The sequence below is a fragment of the Pipra filicauda genome, unplaced genomic scaffold, assembly GCF_003945595.2.
Source record: "Pipra filicauda isolate LSUMZ 115617 unplaced genomic scaffold, ASM394559v2 scaffold180_size1756469_pilon, whole genome shotgun sequence".
Lineage (NCBI taxonomy): Eukaryota > Metazoa > Chordata > Aves > Passeriformes > Pipridae > Pipra > Pipra filicauda.
In genome coordinates this window covers 1,323,650-1,338,143 of record NW_024104288.1, presented here as the reverse complement: position 1 = coordinate 1,338,143, position 14,494 = coordinate 1,323,650, and the positions used below count along the sequence as shown (strand labels likewise).

Here is a 14,494-nt window from a genome sequence, read left to right as displayed (position 1 = left end):
TCTGTATCTTGACATGACAAACCTGTCAATATCCCACAATAACCTATGTAAACTGTGAGGGAAGGCAATACAGAGAGGGATCAAGTGGCAAATAATGGAGGATGAAAAGCAAGGGAACTGGGATTTTAGAAGAGGGAGGGAAAAGGAGAAGAAGCATTCGTGCTGCCAGGGCTGACTGTGCCCAGGTGTTTGGAAAGATGTGACCATGGCAATGGAGCTGTGCTGGGGGCAGTACAACTGGGAGGAAGGATTCTGAGCTTTCAATCTCCTGGATGGCATGCACACTTCTACTGAATTCACCAGATGCTGCAATGGAGAATCTCTTGGGAGTGGTGAGACTTGTTTGCTGACAGTTCTGTTTTAGTGACATGTCATGTGGTTTCATCATATCTATGCTATGTTTTAGATGTACACTACTGATGAGAGAAATAGCCAGGCACTTTCTTCTTCTCCCTTCTCCTTCTCCTTCTCCTTCTCCCTTCTCCTTCTCCCTTCTCCTTCTCCCTTCTCCTTCTCCCTTCTCCTTCTCCCTTCTCCTTCTCCTTCTCCTTCTCCCTTCTCCCTTCTCCTTCTCCTTCTCCTTCTCCTTCTCCTTCTCCTTCTCCTTCTCCTTCTCCTTCTCCTTCTCCTTCTCCTTCTCCTTCTCCTTCTCCTCCTCCTTCTCCTTCTCCACTTCCCTAACTCCTGGCTATGTTTCCCTTGGACCAGTTTGTTGGTTCAGTAGAAAGCTAGCCCTTCTCCCACCTCCCTGGCCTCCTCTTCTGCACTCAATGTTGTTACCTCAACTCCCCTTCCATCACTTATGGAATGACTGCCTGATTGTTAAATGCAGCGCAAAGGAGGGCTGCCCAAAGGATCTGTCCCCTTTGCTGTCCTTCTGAGTTGTGTAAAATTAAAACCCCAAGTCTGTGCCCTCAATCTCTGGCTCAGGTGCAACACACTGTTGTGTCTGAGTTCATTGCAAGGAGGGCACACAGTGATCGAACGGCATTTCAGATGAAGAACGGCATTTCAAATGAAGACATTTGTCCAATGTCTGTCAAAAAGGTTTGTGAAGTCGATGTAATAGCAGGATGATACAAGGGTTTGGGTTGGAAGGGACCTTAAAAATCATCTTGATCCACCCCCACTGCCATGGGCAGGAACACCTTCAACTGGTTCAGGTTGCTCAAACCCCATCCAATCTGGCCTTGAACACTTCCAGGGATGGGGCATCCACCACTTCTCTGGAGAACCTGTTCCAATTCCTCAGCACCCTCACAGGGAAGAATTTCTTCCTAATATCTAGTCTAAATCTACTCTTTCTCAGTTTAAAGCCGTTCTCCCTTATCCTATCACTACAGGCCCTTGTCAAAAGTTCCTCTCCAGCTCTATTTTGCCCTTCTTTAGGTACTGGAAAGCTGCTATAAGGTCTCTCCAGGTTGAACAGCCCCAACTCTCACAGCATGTATTCATAGGAGAGGTGCTCCAGCATCACTGATCGTTTATGCCTAGGAAAGTTTCTCAGGACACTCAGGGAAACCTAAGCAAGTCTGACTCCCTGTTAGATGTAAGGCCTTACTTAGGCTCTTTTTACCTTTCTGTTCCTCTCTGAGTTTCTGTATTTGGCAGTCAAGACTGAAATACCCTCCGGGATGCTTTCCACCCTGCCTTCTAATGATGCGGATGGAGAAACTGCATGACAGGTGATGTTTGGATGCTAGCTTGCTCATGGCAAAGACTATGAGCAGCCAAGCTTAAAACATCTGCCATTTAAAAAAAAAAAAAACAACCACAAAAAAACCCCAACAAAAACCAAACACCCTGAATTCTGAATGTTTTGTCTGGTAAAAACATTTATCTGTTACATCAAGGATCTTATTTGCTGCAGAAAAGTGAAACAAGAAAACAAAGGTTGTTTTAGTCAGTCTTTCCAAGGGACAGAGCCTCAGTATGCTAATTATTGTGAAAATGAAATTTGTTAGAAGTGCTGTTGGTCAATCTTAGTGATGTGTATTGTTTGACTTGGGAAACGGAGCTTTCAAAGAAGAAAATAACCATAAGAGTTAATGAGGACGAAAAGATAATGTGAAATTAATTGTCTGTCCCAGGGAGCCTTCGTAAAGGATACCCTTCCTCTTTTCCCAAGTAAGAGAAACAGGAGATGGTAATTTTGAACAGAAGAGGCATTTTTAATATTTTGTGACTTGTTCAACTTCAGTGCGTACGTCCTGATAAATCAAGGGAAGAACCATGTTGTGAGTTAAACTGAAAACCTCATCTCAAGATCAGACATATGAGTAAACCCAGAGGGATTTGCTCCCCAAGACATATCAGAGCAACTCCATTGAGTTCATGTCCTTTATTTCCACTTTTTCAAAGTGCTTCATTTAAAATTAAGTGAGATTTAGCTCAGGCAACTCTAGTTTTGTGTAGTCATCACTAGTTTATCAAGCATGGCCATTACTTTCCAAAAGATTTTTATTACAGCTTTAATAAATAATTTCAACATATGTCATTATTTTCTTTACTGTCTCAAAACTGAAATGTTTCTAGTGGCCTTCAGGCAAGTGCATAATTTACCCAATGCACATTAAGGTATTGGAAAAGTGATCTTCATCTTTGTGAGAGGAGGTACATACCCAAGGCTAGGAAGAGCTGGCATAGCAGTTGGTTTATGCTGATACCTTATTTTGGCAATCACCATCTTTCTGACAACATTTAGTCTCTGCAGCTGTCCTTAACAGGGCATTAACTTATATGCCTGCAGTAAAGATTTCCTTTCTTTAGTTACAGTACAAGGAGAAAAATGTTACATTGCATTTATTTGTTCTTTCAGTTATTTCTTGCTTGTGCTAAAAGACGTGCACACAGTGCAGGAGGGAAGGGTATTGGAAACAGAACTGGGTGGGAAAGAATAGACTGCACAACTCAAGAAAGAGCATGCAGATTTGGTCCATGGGGCAGAGGGAGATAATTATGGCAGGAAGAGAGAGGTGCGAGACAGTGAAAGTATGTTGGATTAGGAGCTCCTTTGGGGTAAGGAGAAGCAGAAGGTTGCATGCATCTGCTCATGATACATACAATCTGGCTTTAACCCATGTATCTTAAAGGTCTCTTTCAACAGAGAATTGGATTCACTTTCAAAATGCTAACTTAAAAAACAAGCCACCCTTTCGTATTTTATTCCTTCTGAAAAGTAGTTTGGAACTCTGAATTTCTTCTAGGTACAGTGTTGGCAGAATGTGAATCCCGAACCTTTAAATCTGCACTGCAGACCTCTCTCAGCAAGGGGAAAACAGTTTTGATCGTCTTGGGGACCCAAGCGTTAAAAAGAGGCTTGTTACATTGTTTCTTTGTATTAAAACTGTTTGGTTGGCAATGACACAATAATAGAGACCAGAAGCCGAGTTTGAGCTTCAGGTATGAGAGGGGACTGCTGTCTGTCGATTTGAGCTAAAACAGCCAAAAAAGAATTAGCTTGCATGATCACCTCAGGAGTCTGTTAATTTATTGGCTTGGCAACAGTTGCGTGGAACTGCTATTTGGGTGGGATAAAATTGCTTCAGTTTGTAGGGAAGTGTAGGAAATATTTGTTGTAAGTAAAAGGCAGAGGGAACTTGGAAACATGATAAAAACTCTTTTAAAAGGAGGTTGAAGCATAGATTTTCTGCTTTGCTTCTGAAAGAATGATGAAATGTGATCTAGTTGGAGTGATGACATTTAATTAAAATTGAGCATTCATGAGAAGCAAAATTATGATTTTATTGGCTTTTTTCCCCCTATAGATTTTCAGGTAGGAGCATATGTACAGTCATTGAACCCTTCTTGTGAAGCTTTCTAATATTTGGATTCAAATTAGTGCTGGTAATGACACTCAAGGGGAAAAGATATAGTATAGTATCACACAGTTCCACATCAAAGATGGTACTTGGCTTTTTGTCTTTTGTTTGCTTGTTTGTTTGTTATTTGTTTTCCTAGTTTCTTTAATAATTTATTCAGTGAATGTTGTGAGTCCAGGACTAATGAAAAAAATACTGGCAACTACAGAGCTTAACCCCACTACTGAATCAATCACTGTCAGAAATGAATAGTTGTTGCATATGCAAATGACCAAGTTTTATATATATATATATATATATATATATACCAAGTTAACATCTCTTGTGTGATGCCATTGCAAGAATGCCATAAAGAAATAGCGCTATACCTTTCCTAAGGAATAACAGAGATTGCATACAATATGTCAATAAGATACTCTTAAGTCTACCCATGCTCATAGTATTAAAGCACCAAGGCAGGTTTGGACTTAATACTTCCTCTCATTTCTTTTTTATATTGGTTGTACAGTTATGGTGCTGGAGAGTTAGTAGAGTTAGTGATGAACATTCTATGGGAAAAAATGTATTGTATTTCAGAAATCATGCTTGAGTTATCTAAATCCAGTGTTAAGGGGGCAGGAGGTGGATGCCGGTCCAATCAATCTCACGTGCTCTGAGATCATAATGAGTCAAAGGATACTTCCTCCACACACGTCAAGTTCCCCCGTTGCAGATCTTCCAGCTGCACTAAATCTTGAAAATCAGTGAATTATTCAATTGCTTTTTTTAGTGGCAAAGATCAGTTTAAAAGCTCAAGAAGCCACCTTCTTGTCCAAGCAAAGTTTGGTTCATCGTGAAGCTGGCTTCAGACAGGATTCTTTGGATGGAAGCAGATGGGTCACTCTTCCAGTGTCTTGGACATAGGGGACTCTTATCCATTTCTTCAGTTAGTGTTCTGTTGATGTTAACTGTTGAAATCAAGCTGGGAGAAGTTTCATGCCTTGTTTTGCATGCCTGCAAGTGATTGGAATTTTGCTTCTGGTTATGTGAATTCCAGGTCCTGACCATTTTATTGTTTTTATTTTTGCTTGAAGAATAACATAAAGATTTAAACTTGCTGTTGCAACTAACTGAAAGTGTAATTAATGTAGGGCAAATGCTTTGATAGAGATAAAAAAATCCCCAAACCAGATGCTGGTGTTAATTGGACACTGAATTGCTTGAAATCATTCATTAGCCTGTGGGTACAGTATTCCCAATCAGGTGCAGTTTTATTTCAGGCAGAAAGTGATAAGATAATTTTTTTTTTAATTAAGGTGGTATTATAAATTAACCTGTCAATAAATGGCATTAACTTTTTCAGCAGTGAAGTTACAAGTGGATGGATTCGTAGCACTGTTCTTTAGCCAAAAGAATAAATATTGTATCCAGTGCCGAATTGTTAAATACTAATGAATAATTTATTTAATGAATTTTACCTTCCTCTGTTCATGATGTGACTGGCAGAGCACCAGCACTCTTCAAATGTTCTGTTCATTGGAGTTACTCTGATTTTTGGGCTTTAGTGCTTCAACTTTGCTACCCAGGATGCTAACTCCTTTGCTCTGTTCTGGACTAGATAAGTATATTATCTGTTAATTTCCTTGATCCAACTGTGAACCATTTTATATATTTAGGTTTTGGTGGAAAATGTATATTGGTAATTAATTTTTAAATTCAGTTTCTGTGGAAGCTTAGCCTATGTGTTCTGCTGTAAACCTAATTGTGTAAATGATCATGAAAGTGAATTCACAGTGGTGCAGACCTCAAAGTGAATTAAAAATATAGTGAACTGCAGAAATATTTTTTACTATATATGGACAGATTCAGCTTATTTTTCTCTTTTAAAAGATTAATAGGACTTCTGAAAGACAAGTAAACTGTCTTCAAAAGCATTACTGGAAGAAAATTGGCTTACAATGGGCATCTAGTGTAAAGTAATATGTAATAAAATTATTTCCAAGGTTTATAAATCTTGTAGATCCAGCTGTTTATTACTGTACTGTTGATGCTGAAGCAGCTCTCTTTAGAAGATGCTCTGCATGTATAGTATCTTTTGACCAGATTTAAAAACAAAACAAACACTATGGCATGTTCTGGTGTACTATGCTGCAGTGAAAATGAAATGCAGAGTCCCTGGAACTGGGACTGTGTTGGGATGAGACTTATGCAGGAAGTGTTGCTGGATCTGAAGAGGTAATTCTGAGGTGTATATGGAGTTGGTGAACATCATCACTGCTCCTGTTCATGAGCAGCTGCTGCTGCTACATTTTAAGCCCCTATGCTGGTGCTGCTGTTTTGCCCCATGCCCTATATAATCCAGTTTGCAGCAAGACACTTGACATTTTAAGATTTTTTTTTTAGCATATTTTTCTCTTTGTCATCTTCTGACTTCTGCACACTATTTAAAATAGCACTACTATTCACTACTACCTCGTCTGCTTCTCAAAGACTACCAAATCTACTTCTGTTATGTCTTTTTTCTTGTGCCCTCTTAGTAGACATTTTGGAGGTTGTTACTGAGGTCTGGGCAGGTCTTTTTCCCTTACTAAGTGTGAGAGAGGGAGGCATGTGCAGGAGCTCAGATGCAGACTTTGACAGAGGGAGGAGAAATAGTGCTTCAGTATTCATTGCTGGAGCTCTACTGGGAACACTTGTGCGACCGAGGTCAAAAGATTTCAAGTAGAAATGCAGTTTTCTTAGTCCCTGAATGCAGATCATTTGTCTTACCTGGTCTGTCACAGGCAATAGCTTTTAACTAGTCTTTAAAATCAATCGGTGGATTATGTTTATGGCAGAATGGCTTTTACTGAAAGTCTCTGTCCCGTAGGAAGCAGGACCCAGGTCCTGAGTGTACGTGCTTTGAGCAGTGATCAATTATTTGATAGCAGGCTTTTTTTCCTGCTAACTATTTCCATGACGTTATATGTGGTGTTACCCACAGGCATATTGGGATGCTGAAGTGGAACTTTTTTAATTACTATTTTTGATTGATTTGAGAGGACATGGGAGGTGTGAAGATCTACTAGTGAAAATTAAAAAAAACCCCACAAAACCAAAAACAAACCAAAACAAAAACAAACCAACCAACAAACAAAAACAACAAAAAAACCCAAGGCACAAGGCACTGAACAGTGTGTTCAGCTGCATTTATTCTACCTTTGCAAAACAAAATAATTACTTTTAATTCTTATTTCCTGTTTGAATTAATTGTATTTTGTACTCAAATGTGTGTTCTTCTGAATTATTCTCTTCTTAATGGACTTCCTGCTTAACTGCATTTTTAATTACACAGCCTTCATAGTAACGTAAATGTTTGTATTTATCTCCTATTCCCTACTTTTTGATATATTCCCCCCGCACTCCATACATTTCAGTAGCACTTTAAGCTCCCATTTTGTTTTGCCTGAGTTCACTGTAGGTACCAAAGGCTGTTGATTTTCTGTCAGTTGGCAGTTTCTATTTTAATGAAGACTAGGCAAATTCTCTGTTACTGTACAACACTGTAGCAGTGAGGGCAGGAGAAGAACTGATATTGCTCAGGGACTTCCAAAGGATCCATAGCCTTGAGGAAAATGTGGAGAAAATGTAGATTAAATAAAAGAAATACTTATTGTTTTACATCTCTAGCAGTGCTGTGACTCACCAGGAGGCAAGAAAAGAAGCTGATTTTCCTTCAGCCTCTTGCAGAGACCATGTATACACTTTTCTTATGTTATTGAATGATAAGTAGAAAATTAGAGGTTGGCCATTGCGGGGTTTCATCCTAACAGGAGAAAGCTTCTCTCAGCTCAAACAGCCAGGGAGCAGGCTGTCTTCTCAGGAAGGTGTGGGGGAAATATTTCTCAAGATTCTGTGCTCAGAAGGGAGCAAACCTGGTTGCCCAGTGTTGGGGTAGTATGAACCATGGAGTATTTCAGAAAATACTCCACTTGAGAAAGTGCTCTTCCTTTCCTCTCTGGAGAGAAGATATTTTTACTAATTTTAATTAATAGCATTTTAGCATCAGAAAAGAAAAGGAGTTCATGCTTGGTTTTGGCAGTTGCAAATATGAGTGCAAAATTATTTTCTTAGTTGCAGGGATGGTTTTGCATGCTGTGGGGAGAGGTCACTGTGTGCTGGTCTGCCATCAGCCCATTTCTTATCGGCCTGTTGCTAATGACAGGCCAACTGCAGGAGTTCCAATTTCTTCTGATTTTACTTTTCAGGTATTCAGTTTCTCTACAGATCTTTGTCTTGAAACCCAGAATTTTTTAGCAGGAGAGCTTGAATGTACTTTGAACTGTCTATGCCTGAATGAAGGTCTGTGGCTTCGGTGGATGGATGCTTTTTGGCCACTAATGATTGCTTTAGCTGCCAGCCTGGAGCTACTAAATGAATGGAAATTCTCTGACAGAGCGACAGTGCCAACAGACAAGGGCCTATTCTGAGCTTGCTCATTATGCCAGACAACAAAAATGTTGTAAAGCTGCATAACACTTGCATTGTGATTAGATGCATCACTTATTCATGTTCTGCAAAATAAACACATTTAGATAGCTGACCATGATAAGCATTATAAGAAGAAATGGTCTTTAAGCGTCAGAAGAGATATAATTAAGCTGAATATTGAAAAGAGCTTCACAGCTGTGAGTACAGTTAACCAATGAAATGGGCTCTCAAAAAAGCTGGTAATGTTCCACATCATCTTTCTGTCCCACATTTTTGGGTCCAAGAATAATGTAATAAATACCCTATTGAAGGTGAGACCAGCCTTCTGTACTTTGAAGTGGACAGTAACCATCCATTAATCCACCGCCTCTGAAGCCTTTGGGGGAGCTGCTGCACTATAACCCTGCTGGGGCCTGGGCTAGGGTGGGTTAATTCTCAAGATGAGATACTTGTATGTCATTTATAGGAAGAAGGATTGCTAATAGGAAGTTGGTGTGTTCGGCATTGAGATAGTGTACAGTGGTACAGCGGTCATGGTACAGCAGTCCTTAGGCTCTTCCTTAATTAGAGGAAATGTAATTTTCCACAAGAAGAAATTTTATGCTACTGTGTTTCACCTGTGAATGACTTGGTGTTCAGAGCATTAACTGTGAGCCTACAGTCATAGAATCCTAGAATATGCTGAGTTGGAAGGGACCCATCAGTGTCATTGAGTCCAACTCCTAACCCTGTGCAGGACACCCGAAGAATCACACTGTGTGCCTGAGAGCACTGTCCTTAAACAGACTTGGGGCTGTGATTTTGTCCCTCCCTGGGGAGCCTGTTTCAGTGCTCAACTACCTTTTGGGTGACAAACCTTTTCCTGATATCCAGCCTAAACCTCCCCTGACTCAGCTTTAGACCATTCCTTCGAGTCCCATCACTGGTCATGAGAGTGAAGAGATCGGTACCTGCCTTTCCGCTTCCCCTCGTGAGAATGCTGCTGTCATCTGAACTGGTCTGCTAATTTGGGGCTATTGGAAAGGGACAGAAGACATCCAACAGACATCCAGTTGTGTTCATTTCAGCAACACATATGCTACAATGCAGAAATAATTAGCACAGTCCCTGTGCAAGAATGGCATGCAAATTCATGAAGTATTCCATATTTTAGGGAAATGGTCACAGCACCAAGCCTGTTGGAGTTCACAGAGTGTTTGGACAACACTATAAATTATATGGTTTGGTATTAGGTAGTCCTGCAAGGAGCAGGGAGTTGGACTTGATCATTATGGGTCCCTTCCAACTTGAGGTATTCTATGAATCTGATTCTTATGAACAGCAGGGAAAGGGAAAGAGAAAAAAGTCAAGTTGGCAGAGAGTGAAGTATAAGTAAACCCCAAAGATGGAAAAGAAGAAATCACATGGCAAAAGGAGAGGTCGGAAAGGCTAGTGGAAGTAGTGGAGAAAGCTGTTTAATAAAAAAGGAAATTAAAGGTGAAGAGAAATGCAAATAAGTGAAAATCAGCGAACCAGATTGGAAGAGGAGGAAGAAGGCAACGATTTAAGTCATCCACTTTATTAAAAAGTATGGATAAAATAACAGTGATAAGAGCATCTGTCTATAACAGCTGTGCAAACATGCAAAACCTGCTATTGATTAGATTTCCAGTATGTATATTGACAGATGGATTCACTTGGAGTGTTTAATGTAAGCCACAGGCTTAGTTGTGTCTTATTTACTCGCCCTTCCTTTTCAAAGATAACTAGGATATAGTGGTCTGGCAAGATAACGATGATGAGCTTGGAAATCCTGTCTCCCATTCTGTATTACTACTGATGTACAGGTAAGCTGCTAGTCTAGGGTGGTAACGAACTTCTAACATTAAATACAAGATGGATGTTAAAAAGTCTTTGTGCATAAATCCCCCCCATCCTCCCAAGTGGGACTTTCATAAAAATGTTTTTTTTATTAAATTTTGACTGTTATTTTGTTATTTCAGGCTCCAAAGCCTGACATTGTTAGGCTTTTCTCCAGAGAGACGGAACACCAGAAAAACTTGAGTTAGAAATAAAGAAAGATTACATTTTGCTATGTAAAGTATGTATGCAATTAAAAAAAAGTTAAAAAAACCCAACAACCAAACCCCAAAAAACAATAAAAAACCCCCTCAACTGGCTGGAGGGAGAAGAGCCAAGTTTCTGAATACTCAACAGTAAACTGGAAAATCCTGACTTATGTGAGTTATTGTAGCTCCACTGCTGGCATCTTTATGAATCAGGAATATAGGAAACAAGTCTGTCATATCTCTTGCTTTTCAGTTGATTTGTAACTACTTACACCCAGCTTCTCACCTCTATTGGAGTCTTACCTTGGGTAAAGTGAAGAAAGAGAGTGAATGCATTATTTTCTTGAGGAATGACAATGCTTCCAAAGATGTGTCATTTGGATAGGTATTCAGTGGTAGAGCGACTTTCTGACTAGTCCTATTTATTGTTAGGAAGAAGCACTTGAAAGTTAAAATCTGTGGTGTTTAAGAGAGTAAGATATCTCAGTGCTGTTGAAATTCAGTAGGATTTTAGAGATCAAGTTATTTTTTTTTTAATTTCTGGTTCTTAAAATCACAAACAGAGCTGCAAATGTCGCTGTGCAATTCTTCCTTTTGCTTTGGTTTGTGCTGTCACCCAGTGTCGTCTTCATGTTTTCAATCACCTTATACTAAATCAGACTTAAGTAGATGTATATCCCTAGATAAAGAACCTTTATTGGTTGTATTAGAATTAATCAGATTAATTCAGGCTAATAAAGTTGTGAGCTTAGTTTTCTCCGCTATTTTGAGTTGTACTTTGTTTTGCCTTTTGAAGAAGTGTCTTCTAAGATCATCTCCTCAGAAAAGTCTTTGTGTCAGTCCTTTCTGTTTGCATGTGGTAGAGCACACACTCAGTTAAGCACTGATTTGGTGATCTTCTAATTAAAAATCTCTGCATACAATTGATATTTTGGGGTATTCCTCTGCAGCATGAGAATTAGTTGGTTTTTTCTCCCCCTCCCTGTTGCTAGCTATATCCGTTGTCAAGGTTTCTTATGAACCATCAGTACATTTATTCTTGAAGTTGAGTTTATTTTCTTGTTCACTGGGGGGCGACTCTAGGCAGTCAGCATCATTTGAGTTTCTGCAGACAAGCATGCAGCTACTGCTGTGTTGTGTGGAATCACTGGTTGGTAAAAATAGGGAAATACAATATTATTCACTTAACTGTTGGTGCATGGGTTGTTATGTGACCTGGAATGAAACTGGGACATGGCTGGGGCTTTCTGCAGAGAGCAAGCCCGGCTGTGTGCCACAGAATGAGAGTCCTGAAGTGGTTTAATACCTGTTATACTTCCATTTGAGAGTTAGTAGCAAAAAAGAGGACTTAAAGTTTTAACTCAGTTGGTTCAAATGGGGTAAATGGAGCTTGGCATATGAGAATAACTCCTGGATTGTGCACATGAGTGATGCTTCCAATCTCTATCTCTGAATATTGCTTCCTTATTGCACCTCTCTGTTGGTTGTGACTAAAGGTAAACTGGTTAAAAAGAGTAGGCAAAATAAAAAAAGTCTTGATCTGAATACAAAACACAAAGTACTTTTCCTAGAATTACTCAGCGAGGGACATGCTAGAAAGAGGGTCAGCTCTTAGCTAAGAATGAAAATGAACAAATCAAATATTGAACTACCAGAGAGTTGACATTTCAGCTCTTAGATTTGTCCCTCTTACCCATTATCTCATATCTGTAATGTTAATTAAGTTGTATTGCAGTCTTCAGCATATCTAATTGCCATCAGGTGCAATATATGTTCTTCAGTCTACTTGCCTTCTATTTCAGATGGAGAAAAAGGGAATATTTTTATTGCCTGTTATGTTTTTCTTTGTTTATTTATTTTCATTGTTTTTCTTATTTTGTTGGTGTTTGGGGTGCGTGTTTGTTTGTTTTTGTTTTTCTTTCTCCTGTTGATTTGGAGGGTCAGGGTGTTTGATAAATGGATGCCTTAAACTTTCACCTAAACTTTGTTAACAGAAAAAACACAACTCCCACCTATTTCAAGAAGCAATAATTACCTGGCTGCAGTCTGTTTTGCATAGGAACAAATATGGAACTGGCTGGTACTGAAAATCATTAATAGGAGATCAAATGTTGAATGAGCAAAAATTGGAAAGTTTCTCTGCTACCTAGAAAGCCCTCGGTGTTCTGCTTCCCCACATGTGGGCATTTCCTTAAAAGAGTATGAAGGTACAGTGCACATGGAGTCAGCAATTTTGCCTGTGCAGACGAAAAATATTTTAGTTCTTCATTGCAAGTATCAACTGCAATCAACAAAACAGGGGAGAAAAAAAGATACCAAATGAAACTGCTGGAGGACTGGTTCAGCAAACACTTATGCATGTGACTATCTTAGGTGTAAGTAATTAAACTAATACGAGCCTTTGCCAACATCAGCATGCATTGCTTAAAAACTCGGGATGAAGCCAGGATACAGAAAAATTAAATCTTGTTTCATGCAAGAATAGCTGATAGATTATTACTCTGTCTCTCAATTTGAAAATATAATATTTATGTCTGTAACTTACAGTGAATATAATTCTCTGGAGAGTATTACTTTACCATAGCTTAAGTTTCCAAAATTATGTTCTCGAGTTAACAGTTTTTCTGTAATACAGTTGCTGTGTTCTTGTCTTCCTCTGCACATTGCATTGAGCACTAAACAGAAAGATAAGACGTTCTTCCTTGTCTTTATTCCAAAAAAGGTAGATTGACATCTTTACATGATGTCATCGCCTTTTCTCCACTAAAAAGAGAAATAGACAATGGCATGGCATCAACAACAGTAGATAGAATAAGAAGACTCTGAAAAAATTTCCATAATATTTTGTTTTTATCATCTTACTTCACTGCTGAATGGTTGCAATAACAGATTTGGTTGGAGTTGTGTGTCTTCCTAGTCTTTTAAAATTACCAAGTCTTGCTTGAGAAACTTGAATTTAAACAAAATCATTTTGTCACACTGGAGGTACTGTCAGTTGGGCGTATCAGCCTCTAAAGCCCCTGATGACTTTCAAGATAACACAACATGCCCTGTTGTATTGCAACTATTAAGAAAATCTAGTTTCCAGCAGCGCAAGAACTTTCTGAAACTCCTGCTCTGTTTTGTGGGGTTACGTTAGGGGGAAACCCTGCTCTGTAGGGCTGAATGATGGGGATGATCAATCCAGGACAGTGAGTGGAGATATGTGATATATCCCCCCCTCCTCCCTGCCCCTAAGCAACTAGTCAAACACCCCTGAAAATTCCTGAGATCAGTCCTGCAGCATAAGTGGTGTTAAAGAGACAGTGTTTTAGTAAGGACATAGTGACAGAATGCCAGTGACAGTGTTAAGTTGAGGGCATATTAACAATACAGTGAAAAGAATAAAGAAAAACAAATAAATGGGAAAAGCAAGGAAGATACAGAAGCCATCAAGATAATTTATGTTTTTAAGGCTTCATTTTATTGAACTTTTATTATTTTATCAAAGACAATAGTGAAAGGTATTGCCATAGATAGTGTTTTTCTCTAACTCAATGTTTCAAAGAGATTTTCACTTAAAATGGCAGCTTCTCTGTCCTATTACTTGTAACATGCATTTTTATTATGACTAGGAAACTGAATTTTTAAAATAACTTTTTACTTCTTTGCTCTCTTGAAATGAAGGATCTTTGCAACAGAGACTTCTTTCCTACTGTTGTAGAAGGCGATTACCTCATGGAGAATGCTCCTGAAATATAAATAATGTATTGATAGGAACTGTAGAACGATGTAGGTGGAGGACTAGAAAAACTGCATGTTTGCCAGGCTCTTTTATTATTTATCAAAGCTGGTTAAATCTAGTTGTCACAGCCCAAGATACTCAAAGATCTTGGTAAACGCCATTCTTTTAATAAGTCATATTTCTTTAACAAAAAATGACAGTTGCATTAGTAATGTTCTTTAAAGAGTTGCAGACTCTAGGAAGTTGGTTATGGTGTTGTAGTTTTTGATTTGTTTTGTTTTCTTTCCTTGTTCGTTTGTGAATTTTTTAATAGAGATTTTAACCTGTAATGTTTTGTTGACAAACTCAGAAGTTTTGAATTTTTATCATATGGAACTCTGATACAATAGACAAAATAACTATTTTAAATTAAAAACTTGTTTGTACTTTAATTGAACTGCCAAAGTTCCTCT

At 38.8% G+C, this 14,494-nt stretch overlaps 1 protein-coding gene and 1 non-coding gene across 4 annotated transcripts in view; both read left to right on the top strand.

Moving 5' to 3' along the window:
- Window positions 1-14,494, top strand: part of FRMPD4 (FERM and PDZ domain containing 4) — a 299,385-nt gene that overhangs the window by 92,481 nt on the left and 192,410 nt on the right. The window lies entirely within an intron of this gene.
- LOC113990134 lies at window positions 9,325-9,422 on the top strand. The gene has a single exon (XR_003541533.1). It is a non-coding gene; the product is annotated as a U6 spliceosomal RNA (small nuclear RNA).